Genomic DNA, 13,405 nt, shown 5'->3' on the forward strand with positions numbered 1-13,405 from the left:
GTTGTTTATATATGCCAGTACTGCAGCTAGAATCCTGTATGCACAGAAGTGGAAAGAATAAGAAGTTCCAATTTTAAAGTTAATGGACTATGCAGAGATGGCACAGTTGACAGCAAAACAAAAGATCTAAAGGTTGAGAACTTTGTCAATGAGAGGAGGATCTTTTTGGACTATTGAAGAAAAACCTATAGTCAAATGAAATCGTGAGCAGGAGAATCGCAAGCAAGGGAAGGAGAATAAATAAATGATTGTCATATAGCTGAGAATACAACAGAAAATGCATGGCGGTTGTGGCAGCAGATAAAGGAATACAACAGGAGCATCACAGATGTAAGGATGGGAAGTCAAAATGTTGTTGTTGTTTAGTCGTTTAGTCCTGTCTGACTCTTCGTGACCCCCTGGACCAGAGCACGCCAGGCACTCCTGTCTTCCACTGCCTCCCGCAGTTTGGTTAAACTCATGTTGGTAGCTTCAAGAACACTGTCCCACCATCTCGTCCTCTGTCGTCCCCTTCTCCTTGTGCCCTCCATCTTTCCCAGCACCAGGGTTTTTTCCAGGGAGTCTTCTCTTCTCATGAGGTAGCCAAAGTATTGGAGCCTCAGCTTCAGGATCTGTCCTTCCAGCGAGCACTCTGGGCTGATTTCCTTCAGAATGCTTCTAGGAACCACAAGTGACAGATGAGTGAAGGGCAGGGACCAAAGGTAGAATTGAGTTCCATCTCAATTATCCCCAACAGAAAGGACTCTGTGTGGTTGTTTTTTGTTTGTTTTTGGAAAAGTGCTTTTAAACATTTTTTCAATTCATTATAAATTATTTCCCAATACTCTTTTACCCGTTTCCAGGTCCACCACATAAGTTGGGGTGACATTTTGAACTGTGGGTGAGGAGCGGAAGAAACCTTCAAGGTTTGAACTTGGAGTCCAGCTGTTCCTGAAGTAAACAGTCAGGCAGATAAACAATGCTCCCCAAAACCCATTTTGGTCTCTCTTTTTGGTCTTCTCAGTCCCACACCCCTCTTCCTTGCCTCCACTTCCCTACTTTTCTATCTCTTAGCTAAATTACAAAAGGCTGAAGATCTGGATGATGGGTAGGCAAACTAAGGCCCGGGGGCCAAATCTGGCCCAATCGCCTTTTTAATCCAGCCTGAGGATGGTCTGGGAATCAGCGTGTTTTCACATGAGAAGAATGCGTCCTTTTATTTAAAATGCATCTCTGAGTTATTTGTGGGGCATAGGAATTCGTTCATTTTCCCCCCTCCAAAATATAGTCCAGCCCCCCACAAGGTCTGAGGGACAGTGGACCGACCCCCTGCTGAAAAGGTTTGCTGACTCCTGATCTGGACGTTTCCCCCCTTCTCAGAGGGCGGCGTCATACCTCTGGGTGACCTATCTCTCAACCGTCCTCTCCCAGAAGTGGAACAGCTATTTGTATGACAGCTACAGCTGTTGAAAGACAGGGGTGATAAATAATATTGAAAACCATGCTTCTTTTTTTGCTCCAGGCAGGATCTGAGAAAGGAAAAGCTGGGGGAAAAGACACCCAGGACTTGCCAATATCAGAATGTAGCAAACATTGCTTTTTGTGGGCTTTTTTTAAAATCAAACAAAATGTGACAACTTCAGCAAAGTCAGCTTCAAAACAAGGCACATTTCAAATGTTTGCTGCATCTTCATGAAGACCACAAGCAGAATTTTTTTCCTGACTGTATTTTGCACCAGAGTGTGGCCACAAAGTGTATGAGATAATGAAAATGGTGGAATTTCTGACCTCAGCTTCTGAAGTCTATTTTCAGTGCAGCTGGACTCAAAACACATTCCCAGGGCAGACAACAACAATCCCCAGAGTTCTGTGTGAAATATTATTATTATTATTATTATTATTATTATTATTATTATTATTATTATTAATATGCCACCTGTCTGATTGGGTTGCCCAGCCACTCTGGTAGACTCCCAACAAAAAACAGTAAAAATACAACATCAAACACTACAATCTTCCCTGAATTTATGTTTGTTTTTACCCCACCTTCTTCCCTAACAAGGAAGAGGGATTGACTGTTAAGTCAGTCTGGGAATTGTTGTTCTGGGAAGGATATGTTGTTGTTGTTTAGCCGTTTAGTCGTGTCCGACTCTTTGTGACCCCCTGGACCAGAGCACTCCAGGCACTCCTGTCTTCCACTGCCTCCCGCAGTTTGGTCAAACTCATGCTGGTAGCTTTGAGGACACTGTCCAACCATTTTGTCCTCTGTCATCCCCTTCTCCTTGTGACCTCCATCTTTCCCAACATCAGGGACTTTTCCAGGGAGTCTTCTCTTCTCATGAGGTGGCCAAAGTAATGGAGTCTCAGCCTCAGGATCTGTCCTTCCAGTGAGCACTCAGGGCTGATTTCCTTCAGAATGGATAGGTTTGATCTTCTTGCAGTCCATGGGACTCTCAAGAGTCTCCTCCAGCACCAGAATTCAAAAGCATCCATTCTTCGGTGATCAGCCTTCTTTATGGTCCAGCTCTCACTTCCATACTTCCATATGGAAGTGAGAGCTGGGAAGGCTATAGGGCTCTCCTATCAACTCTCAGCAGCCTTAACAAGTTACACCTCCCAGAACTCATTGGAGGAGGGAGACATATTTGTTTAACATAGTATTACAATGTTTTAAATGCATGGAGTAGATGTCCCCGCCAGAATCCTGGGCGCTGTTGTCTCCCCACCCACAGAACTACAACTCCCAGCACCCTTAACAATCTACAGTTTCCAGGATTGTCTGGGATAAGCCACGTGATTTCAGTGTAAGCTGTGTATGCAGATGGAGTGCAGCCAGAGAGTGGTAGCTATTTTCAATTTGTTAATGTACAGCGGGGCCAGCTCTACCATTGGCTGATTTGGGCGGCTGCCTCTGGTGGCGCATTATGAGGGGCAGGCAATGGCAGTGAGATGTGGGAACCATAGGCCCTGTCCTGCACCTCTGAATGCAGTCTTCTGCCCTCCTTTAATCAGTAAGGTTCAGTTGCTGCTCCAATAAGCTTCTTTATATGTTGAAAGGGTCAGAACCACCATGTCCTCTGCCTCAGGTTTGGTCTTCCATATGTCCAGTTATCTGTGGTGGTGTTGTGGTTAGAGCGTCAGCCTAGGAGCTGGAAGACTAGGGTTCAAATCCTCACATGGCTGTGAAACTCACTGTGTGTGACGTTGGGCCAGTCACTGCCTTTTAGATGGGTTATTGCTGTGGGGATTAAAAGAGGAGGGAAAAAACTGTGTATGCCACTTCAAATCCTCGGAGAAGAAGAAGGAGTTATTTGCATGTTCAGACCCAGAAACTTCCCCTCTAAATAAATTCATACTTGACTCTAATTTTAGTTTTGGTTTTTGGCAGAATTTAGGCCACAACTTTATTGATTACAGAAAGTGACTGGTTGCATAGACTCTGGTTCGACTAGCTCCCTGCCATGCAGGTAGCGCTGACCCAGGGTTCCAGCATAGGACAGCCAAGGGTGAACACCTGGATAAGTGGAAAGCCAGGAACAGGCTATCTCCGCCACCCAAATGTCCCCCTGGACTCAGGCACAGGTGCAACCCCCTCTCAGGGGTTGACCAAACCATCAAGTCCCTGTATTCCTTTAACGGAATGCCCTTCACATAGGGATGGCGAGAACGTTCTCCCATTCCTATCACCTGAACCAGAGCCTATCTGCAATCTTATAAGTTGTGGCGATTTGCTACATGGCAGGCGAAACCCAAATGACCACAGCCAATCAGCCAAGTGGGGAAAATTCCTGCCATGTCCCTGTCCCAATGACAGATGACACACGACGGCATAGCAAGGTCAAGCGCAAAGCCCTAAAAGTACGGAGAGGTGGGTGGGTGTTCCGAATGCACACGCCAAAAGAGGAAGCTCTGGATCATGTGCATGGGTATTTATAGGTCCCTCGATCCCTTTGGACTCTGCCCCATTGGTCCGATTGAACCCAGCATCGATGGACCTCCAATCAGGTGTTGTGGCTGACCAACTGAACCCACCCACAACACAGGGTGTTGGTTTCCAGGTCTCACCGCAATACATGCCCTCTTTAAGGGAGGACCCGATTTCTTCAAAACCATTATTTTATCGCTTCTCTAGAAGAGCCAAGGTGTTTGTTAAAACCGAACACAAAACAGCAACAAAAGCACAACATGCTTGTGCATTATCGGGATTACTAGGGATGGGAATGCAGAGAGGTGTTTAAATTTTCTCCACCTTTTCTCTGGCACCGACCTTTGCATAAAGCTGCCTTTGTTGAAGACGAAAATGAGGTCACCCTATGGGATAGGATTTGCAAAACAGGCGCTTGTGCCAGGACTTAATGTGCCACAGAGGCAAGGTAGACTTGCCCAGAATGAAAGACGGCTGCCCTCTGAGAGCCCTACAAGTTCAAACAAATTACCAGAAGGTTAAACTGGGGAGGGCGTCCTTTGATCCAGACAAATAAAGTCCTACCTGTGCTCACACTGTTTTATTGAGGGTATTATAAAGTCCTTTCGTAGGAGAACATTTGCCAAATATATATAAGTATCCGATTCCAAATTAAAATGTGCCGACAGAACGATTTCTTGTGCCTTCCACACAGGCAAATTCCCTCTTGAGTCACCTTGTCACAGAAAAAAGACCTTTGGGCAAGTGACCTCAGAGAATTAGAGCTTCAGCGAATATTCTGCCTTTCTGATTTTCTGGGAGAGCTTAACCATTTCAGTGAGCTGCCCCTTCAAAATATTCAGATTGGAGTGGGCAACATAAGACTTGGGAGCCACATTAGATTTCTTCTTTCTGGCCCTCGAGTCCAGGCCACACCCCCTCTCCTTAGGCCACACCCCTCACCAGTCTTGTGCCATACCCTCTTTGTGGGTGTTTGTGGCCTGGCTTGAATGCATCATTGAACTCTGATAATGTTTTATCTAGCCTGAATGCAGAATAGAAAGGCATGTGTTTGTAGAAGCTAGCCTCAGGGCCGTTTTAAACATATCCAGCGCCAAGGTGTAAAGATCCCTCTCTTCCCATGGAGGCTTGGGAAGGAAGTTGCACACTCGCCATATATGAATAACATAGCATTTGGAAGAAACTAAACTGCAATGGAATGGAAATGGCGGTGCTTGTGGCAAATAAAGGTCAGAATGGAAATTGTCGCCTGTTTATGTCCCTAGCTGAGAGACATGTGGCAAAGGATGAACCCTTTTTCATGGCATCAGATGTGGAGCACTCACAGGACACAGAAACAGGATGTTTGAACTGGACCCTGGCTACTGAATATGGTCCAGAAAGATATACAGTTGCATGCCATCCACCCAACACAATTAAATACCAACAGTAAATGCCTCCGCATGTTAAGTACAGATATAAGGCAGAAAACTGTTCCAAGCCAGCATTGGGAGGCTGGGACTAGGGATGAATTGAAGAGTCAATTTCTATTCCATGTTAATTTTGCACCCGCACACATATTTAACACACACATTGTACCAGTACTTTCTCTTTCATTCAGGGGGTACTAAGGGGTAAGGTAAAGGGACCCTTTACCATTAGGTCCAGTCATGGCTGACACTGGGGTTGCGGCACTCATCTCGCTTTATTGGCCGAGGGAGCCGGCGTACAGCTTCTGGGTCATGTGGCCAGCATGACTAAGCTGCTTCTGGCAAACCAGAACAGCGCACGGAAACGCCGTTTACCTTCCCGCCAGAGCGGTACCTATTTATCTACTTGCACTTTGACCTGTTTTCAAACTGCTAGGTTGGCAGGAGCTGGGACCGAGCAACGGGAGCTCACCCCGTCACGGGGATTTGAACTGCCAACCTTCTGATCAGCAATCCCTAGGCTCTGTGGTTTAACCCACAGTGCCACCCGCATCCCTAAAGGTTACTAAAGGTTATTAAAGGGTACCCAGTACCAACACCTCTTTTTGTTGTTGTTAAAAAGTGTGGCACCTACTCTAACAACTTCATGGTGAATACCAGCACCTATTCTTCCAGAAAAAAAGCACTGCATTGTATCACAAATTTAAATAGGTATTTTATCAGAACATATGCATTTCTGTTCACTGCTTAGAGATATTTTTAACAGATTAAGCAGCATGTTGTTGTTGTTGTTGTTTAGTCGTTTAGTCGTGTCTGACTCTTCGTGACCCCATGGACCAGAGCACGCCAGGCACTCCTGTCTTCTTTAAGCAGCACAGAAATAAAATAATCAATTTCTAAATGTATGGCATTCTAAAATATGCATTTCAAAGGCATTTGGGTACATTTCTTAAGCCCAGAACCATATAACGTAGCTCAGAGAAGTGCAAAATACAAAGGATTGTTATGCTCTGATCTAGGGGTGCCAACCTGAATATTTTCTTTTTTGGGGGGGGAGATAAGCCCTGCCCTCCATAAACTGATCACATGACATGGTCTGCACACAACATTTGAATGGCAATGCCCATCAACTTTGGGTGCTCTGGTTCCCTCAAATATTTTATGGAGGGGGAGAAAGCTCCTTGGCCCCTAGGAGTTGGCTCCTATGTTCTTATTCGAGCATGAGGCCAAACTAAATTTAAAACAAAAATCATTAAAATGTAAGGCAGATCTTCCATTCCTAGCGTAGGAGTCGGGCCCTCTGTAGCCTGCGCTCTGATCCCATGCTGGCTATGCCACATGTCTTTAGGGACTTGGCGCTTCTCAAAGATACCTGTAAATGCCTTGATTGAAGTATCTGTGCCGAGATTAATTTGGAGGCAATTTATGTGAGGTTTGGCTTGGAAACGGGTCACCCGGGATCACGGGCGTGAGAATTTCTCTGTCTCCCCTCCAACATATTTGAAAAGAATCACCCAGCCTGATACCCTCAAACCAATCCAGAGCCCTACCTTCTCCAAGAGCTCAACTACTTCAGGGGACTAGGGCAAGACTCAACAACGCAAGTCCCTTGAGTGGAACTCTTGAGAGCCAAAACTCATATGCATGCTAAGGAGAGGATTCCAAGGTGCCTGAGACCTGCAACTTGTCTCGTAGATCTAATTTAGAGTATAGATTAAAATTGGAAGACTCTGCATGTCCTAAACGACGGCTCCCTCTGAGCCAATAATAAGAGGGAGTGGCTCATGTATCTGTGGCACAGCACTCCATTTGCCTTAAGACAAGAATATAAGTTGCTTTATTACTAGGTTGTTTTTTTTTTTAAAGAAAAGGCAAGATTTCTCCAGCAAGATATTGTCTCTGTCCCCCGCCCCCAACCCTTTCCACGGCACAGCTGCAGAAACTGCTGGGAACACACACGGAGCTTCAGCCCTGATGTTGACTTCGCAGACGACCAGGGTGGCGCGGCTGGGCTGGCGCCACAAAATCACAGTCTTGGAAGAGCTTAAAGAGAGAGTGAAGGCCACAGCCAGGGAAGCAAATGGGAAATTTTAGGCTCTAGGCTCTATGGTCTCTCCCAGGGCAGTGACTTTGTTAGATGGGAACTTCAGAAGATAAAGAAGAACCTGGTGGATGAGGCTGATGGCCTGTCTAGTTCAGCATCCCTGTTCTCACAGAGGCGAAGCAGATGTCTGAGGGAAGCCTAAAAGCAGGAGCAGAGCACAGGAACCTCCTGTGGTTTCAAGCAATCGACATCCAAGATGGCAGCCATCATGGTCTCCCGAGGGAGCAAGTCCCATAATATAACTATGAGTGGTATGAAGATGTGCTTTTTTAAATCTGTCCTGAATCTTCCAATGTTTGGCCTCGTTGGATGTCTGTTCCATCGTTTAACTATGTGCCATGTGAGGGCATAATAATAATTTAATAATAATTTATTATTTATACCCGGCCCATCTGGCTGAGTTTCCCCAGCCACTCTGGGGAATGTCTTGAGTCGACATCTTTATGTGGGAGCAGTGAAGTAAAAACAGTATTGAAAGTGGGATCATGTATAACCACCCCAATATCATCACAAGCACAAATGATTGTGAATGCATAATGAAAAGACACCCTAGTGGTATAAAGTATTAAAAAGTTAAACAGTTTTGAATTGTGCTTTTTGTGTGCGTGGAGGGATGTTGGGTGTGAAATATTTCTTTTAAGAGTACAGTGGTACCTCGGGTTAAGAACTTAATTCGTCCCGGAGGTCCATTCTTAACCTGAAACTGTTCTTAACCTGAGGTACCACTTTAGCTAATGGGGCCTCCTGCTGCCACCGCACGATTTCTGTTCTCGTCCTGAAGCAAAGTTATCAACCTGAGGTACTATTTATGGGTTAGCAGAGTCTGTAACCTGAAGCGTCTGTCACCTAAGGTACCACTGTAGATGCCAACGGATACATACCTTGTAAAATGACACTTTTTGTCCCAGAGTATTTCAAGCAAAAATATTAAGCGCCAATTTGTTAAATTCAATATGTTTGTCTTTTATTTATTTTATAGCATCTCAAATACAATTGTAGCTGTAACTGAGATTGTTACAGTTTAAAAAAAAAATTGAATCAGAATGCATCTTGGTTTTTTTTTGCGAAGTAATGTAAGTCAATGGGTCTACTCCGGCTATCATCTACTCTCATTGGCAACTTCTGTTCATGCGAACAAAGCTCCACAATGTTGTGACGAATATTTTGACTTTGCTAACAGTTCCTACGGCTGTTGGGTTGACAACCAGCGTTCCAATTCCTGTTTGCAAATCTGTAGGAGCAGGACTCAATTCATTATTCATTATTTCTACGTTGCCCCTTCTAAGCTGGCAGGTGAAATTCCAGTTGGCTCGTGACCTCTCCCATCTATCACTGGAGAGGAAATTCCCCGCAGACAAAGGGAGAAATATATGGCCTTGGGTGGGTGTGAGTTAATTCGCCTCAACCATTTGAAAGGTGGGAGGTCTAATTCCAGAAAACAGAGGCCTGATTTGTAGGCAAAAGATTATCCCACTGGCAAAGCCTCTAACCTTTCTCCGCAACCCACCCTTCTCTCTCTCTCTCTCTCTCTCTCTCTCTTTGCTTCTTTTTTTTCCAGCGAGAAACTCGGGAGTACGGATTTCCCCCCCTAAATTGTAATGAAAAACGATAGGCACTTGTGTAGGCTTGCAGGAGGATTTGTGTGTGTAACAAAACAATTAGGGGCTGGAGGGAAGAGCAGGTTGCCCAGAGAAGGTGTAATTAGCACCAGGTAAATGTCTAGAGGTTATACCTAGGCTTGATTTGGCTAAGTACATGAAATTGCGGCTATGATGAATTGCCTCGCAGCTGAAAGGGCCAATCTGTATCACACCCAGCAAAACTCCAGATGCCACCCACTTGAAAGATATCTATTATGCACTCTCTCCGTGTGCCATCAGGTGCCTTGTCTTCGTTGGTACTCTAGCCCTTCAATTTTTTTAAATACAGGAGCCACCATTAAGAATGGAGGAAGCAGCTTTGCAGCAGGTCAGAATATTTGCTCATACAGCCCCGTGTTCTCTACACTGAGTTCCCCAGGGAAAGGGGTTGTTTAAACCACTCTGGGAACCGTAGCCCTCTAAGGGGAATAGGGGTCTTGTAGCAGGGTGGCGTTGTGGGTTAAACCACAGAGTCTAGGACTTGCTGATCAGAAGGTCGGCGGTTCGAATCCCCGTGACGGAGTGAGCTCCTGTTGCTCAGTCCCTGCTCCTGCCAACCTAGCAGTTCGAAAGCACGTCAAAGTGCAAGTAGATAAATAGGTACCGCTCCGGCGGGAAGGTAAACAGCGTTTCCGTGCGCTGCTCTGGTTCGCCAGAAGCGGCTTAGTCATGCTGGCCACATGACCCAGAAGCTGTATGCCAGCTCCCTCAGCCAATAAAGTGAGATGAGCGCCGCAACCCCAGAGTCGGTCACGACTGGACCTAATGGTCAGGGGTCCCTTTACCCTTTACCTTTTAATGAGCCTCAGCACCCTCTTAACAAACTACAGTTCCCAGGATTCCCAGGAATCTTTGAGGGAATGCTGGTTTAAATGCATAGTGCAGATGAGACCCAGATTCTTTGAGCTCTTTGGATATGAACTGTGTGTTTTTTTTTACTCTCAGAGTTTACTTTCTCATCTCCCTCTTCTTCCTCTCCCTCGTTATATTCCTCTTCCTCTCCTTTTCTATGTTTGCTGTCAATTTTGGTTTATCTCAGTCCCCCTCCCCCGATAAATTTATTTTTTTAATTTGTGATTAAAAAAAAACAAATTCCCATGAGAATTATTCAGCATTTTAGTGTAATTTTCCCCCTAATAAACACATTTTTATATGCTGTTTTGACTAATGTACACATTTTTTTTGCAAGTAATTCCCCCCGATATAATGTATTTTCATGTGTTATTTTCAGAAATGTATTGTCACAGAGTGTGTCGGTCAGTAATCACGCAGTCCAAAGTTGGAATTAACTTTTTATTAGCAAAAACATGATCTCCACAGACTTGGCTGAGTGTCAGGCCTAAGGAGCACAACAGCTCATTCCCAGTGGGTCGTATTCCATGAAATTGGTTGCCGGGACTAAAGGTCCCTGCATCCTCACAGCTGCCTATGCCTCCTCTTCTCCAGGGCTACTTCCAAGCAAACAGAGACTGCGCCTGCATGCAGCCAACCTCTCCTCTGCCCCTTTCATGCCTCTTCTGTTTTGGGGAGATGAGGGGGTTGGGGAGCTTGTTGCAGCAGGAGGGGGAAACACCTACGGCTCTTCATCAGCTTGACTCATCTCTGTTAGGATTGTCCTACTTGTTATGTACTGAAGGTCTCACCCTGGGCCAGCAGGGGGATACTGTAGATAGTTATGCAAATGAAGGATCGAAAGTGACGTTCAGTGATTGGATAGTTTGTATGCAAATGAGGGATCGAAAGTGACGTTCAGTGATTGGATAGTTTTAGAAAGTTGCAACAGTTACGTTGTTCTGGAGCTCTATATAAGCAGGCTGACTGAGCTCTTCAGTTCAGTTCTGTTCCAGCTTACAAATAAAGAGCTGCTTTGGAAGAATCGCTGTGTCATCTGATATGTTCACCCACAACTTAACACTACTCACATGTAGGACCCTGGTAGAGACACATGCCCGCCTGGCATGTTCTCTCCCTCCTGGTCGATCGAACACCACAGCGGCTGATACCAAGAGGCATCATCACACTTACAATCCTGCAGAGTCTTTGCAGTTTGCGTAACAGAACTCAGTAGCACAGCATTTTGGCTAATCTACTTTTATTTACATATAATACACTCGGAGCATTCTGACTTAGCTCCTTCCCTCTTTCTCATCAGATAGCAAAGAGAAAGAAACAAAGGACAAGAGTCCTACATTCTGGAACACAGTAGTACAAAACATACTGTCTCTGTCACTTCCCACGCTGTGGAATGAAAACATACACCGTCATGTGATAGACAACAATCCCATGACTGCAAACACGGAGCAAGAATCCTAACAATCTCTGCCTCTTGGCCTCTCTCATCCCATTCTCCTGCTTCACCTTCTCTTCTGATTCTTGACTTCTCTCTGCCACAGACTCTCCCAGCTCACTAAGCCCTGTCACCCCTTCAGCTTCTGTCAACTCCTTTCCCCCTTCTTATCCCCCTGACCACTTATCACCATCCCACCTCCACTCCCCGGGTTCTGAGCCTTCTTCCCTTGGGGGTTCCCCAGCTGGTTCCTCCCAACATTCCTCTCCATACAACCATTCCATGACATATATTCTTGCTTATGCACGCTACACCAGTGGGGTGTAGTGGTTAAGAGCAGCAGACTCATAATCTGGGGAACCGGGTTCGCGTCTCCGATCACCCAAATGCAGCTGCTGGGTGACCTTGGGCTACTCACACTTCTCTGAAGTCTCTCAGCCCCACTCGCCTCACAGAGTGTTTGTTGTGGGGGAGGAAGGGAAAGGACAATGTTAGCCGCTTTGAGACTCCTTAGGGTAGTGATAAAGCAGGATATCAAATCCAAACTCTTCTTCTTCTTCTTCTTCTTTCTCATCTGCATTTTTGGCGAAGATTGGTTGGAGAGTGGCATTGCACAGCGAAATTTCACATAAGTGTGAATTTCGAAGGGTGGCTGCATATTGGCTCTCACATTGTTTCGGACAGTGTGGGTCTGATAAATTTGGCTTTAAATGCAAACTGAATTTCCCCCTCATCCCTGGCTGGCCACTGTGGGAACTGAAGACAGGACTAGCTGGGCTTTTTTTTGGTTTTGGTAAATTTATATATTTGGGTTTTTCAAATTAAAATTTTACAATAACATGTTGTTGTTGTTGTTTAGTCGTTTAGTCGTGTCTGACTCTTCATGACCCCATGGACCAGAGCACGCCAAGCACTCCTGTCTTCCACCACCTCCCGCAGTTTGGTCAAATTCATGCTGGTAGCTTCGAGAACACTGTCCAACCATCTCATCCTCTGTCGCCCCCTTCTCCTTGTGCCCTCCATCTTTCCCAACAATAACATATCAACATACAATATAGAAACAAGATTCCACAGAATCTCCTGGACTTCCCCCCTCCCCTTTGTGGGTCCTATTGTTGGTCCATTCCTCCTGCATCTTTTATAATAATCCGAATCTTTTGCATCTCCACAAAATCCACCATTAAACTACAAGTGTTATTCCATTCCCACTAATGATTTTAGCTGTTTACAATGGTTTTTAAGAGGACTAGCTGGACTTTTGAGCCAACCCAGCAAGACTCTTCCTTTACCCTAACCAAGAAATGTAGAGGATTTATTACCTTCTGGAAGAAATGAAACTCAAGATGTATTTTAATAAATACGCATGCTGATCTGCCAGCCACACTACAGAGCAATGTCTCCACCTTTCTGAACTGTGATGGCAGATTGGGCCTCAAGTTTAATGACAAATGCCTTCACGTGACAGGCAAACAAGGAAGGGTGGGGGAGAGAGAGAGGACAAGATCGTAAAAGGAACATGTGCTAATGATTCTCTTCTGGAATAACTGTGTGAAAAAGGGCGGTTATACCTGCCTAGCTAGACAGAATCCAAGCTCACCCACAGCTTACATAAGAACATAAGGGTCTGTTGGATCAGGCCAATGGGCCATCCAGTATCCTGTTCTTGCAGTGGCCAACCAGATGCCTGTGGAAAACCTGGAGGCAGGATTAGAGCTTTTTTTGCATCTCAGTTTTGTTCAGAGTCATCCTGGACAGAGAGGGGGACACATATTGTACACAAGGCATCTGGTTCATATTGAACACAGAGACAAAATCCATTTTTTCCTGATTTCCTCTTAGGCTTCTTTAGGCTGCTTTTCCTCATCATTGCTAGGCAACAGCCAAGGTGTGTTTTGCTTTTATCAGATGGTGTCGCGATAGAAATCTTTTTGTACATACCTAGAGCAATTTGCCACACGAGCATGCCGAATATCTATCCGTCGCTATCTTTCTGTAGATCGATTTTTCTAGATCAGTGTTTCTTCCTTTACAATAATCATATAGCCCCTTTTGAGAGTTTAG

This window comes from Podarcis gaigeae (genome assembly GCF_964106915.1).
Source record: "Podarcis gaigeae genome assembly, chromosome: 10".
Taxonomy (NCBI): Eukaryota; Metazoa; Chordata; class Lepidosauria; order Squamata; family Lacertidae; genus Podarcis; species Podarcis gaigeae.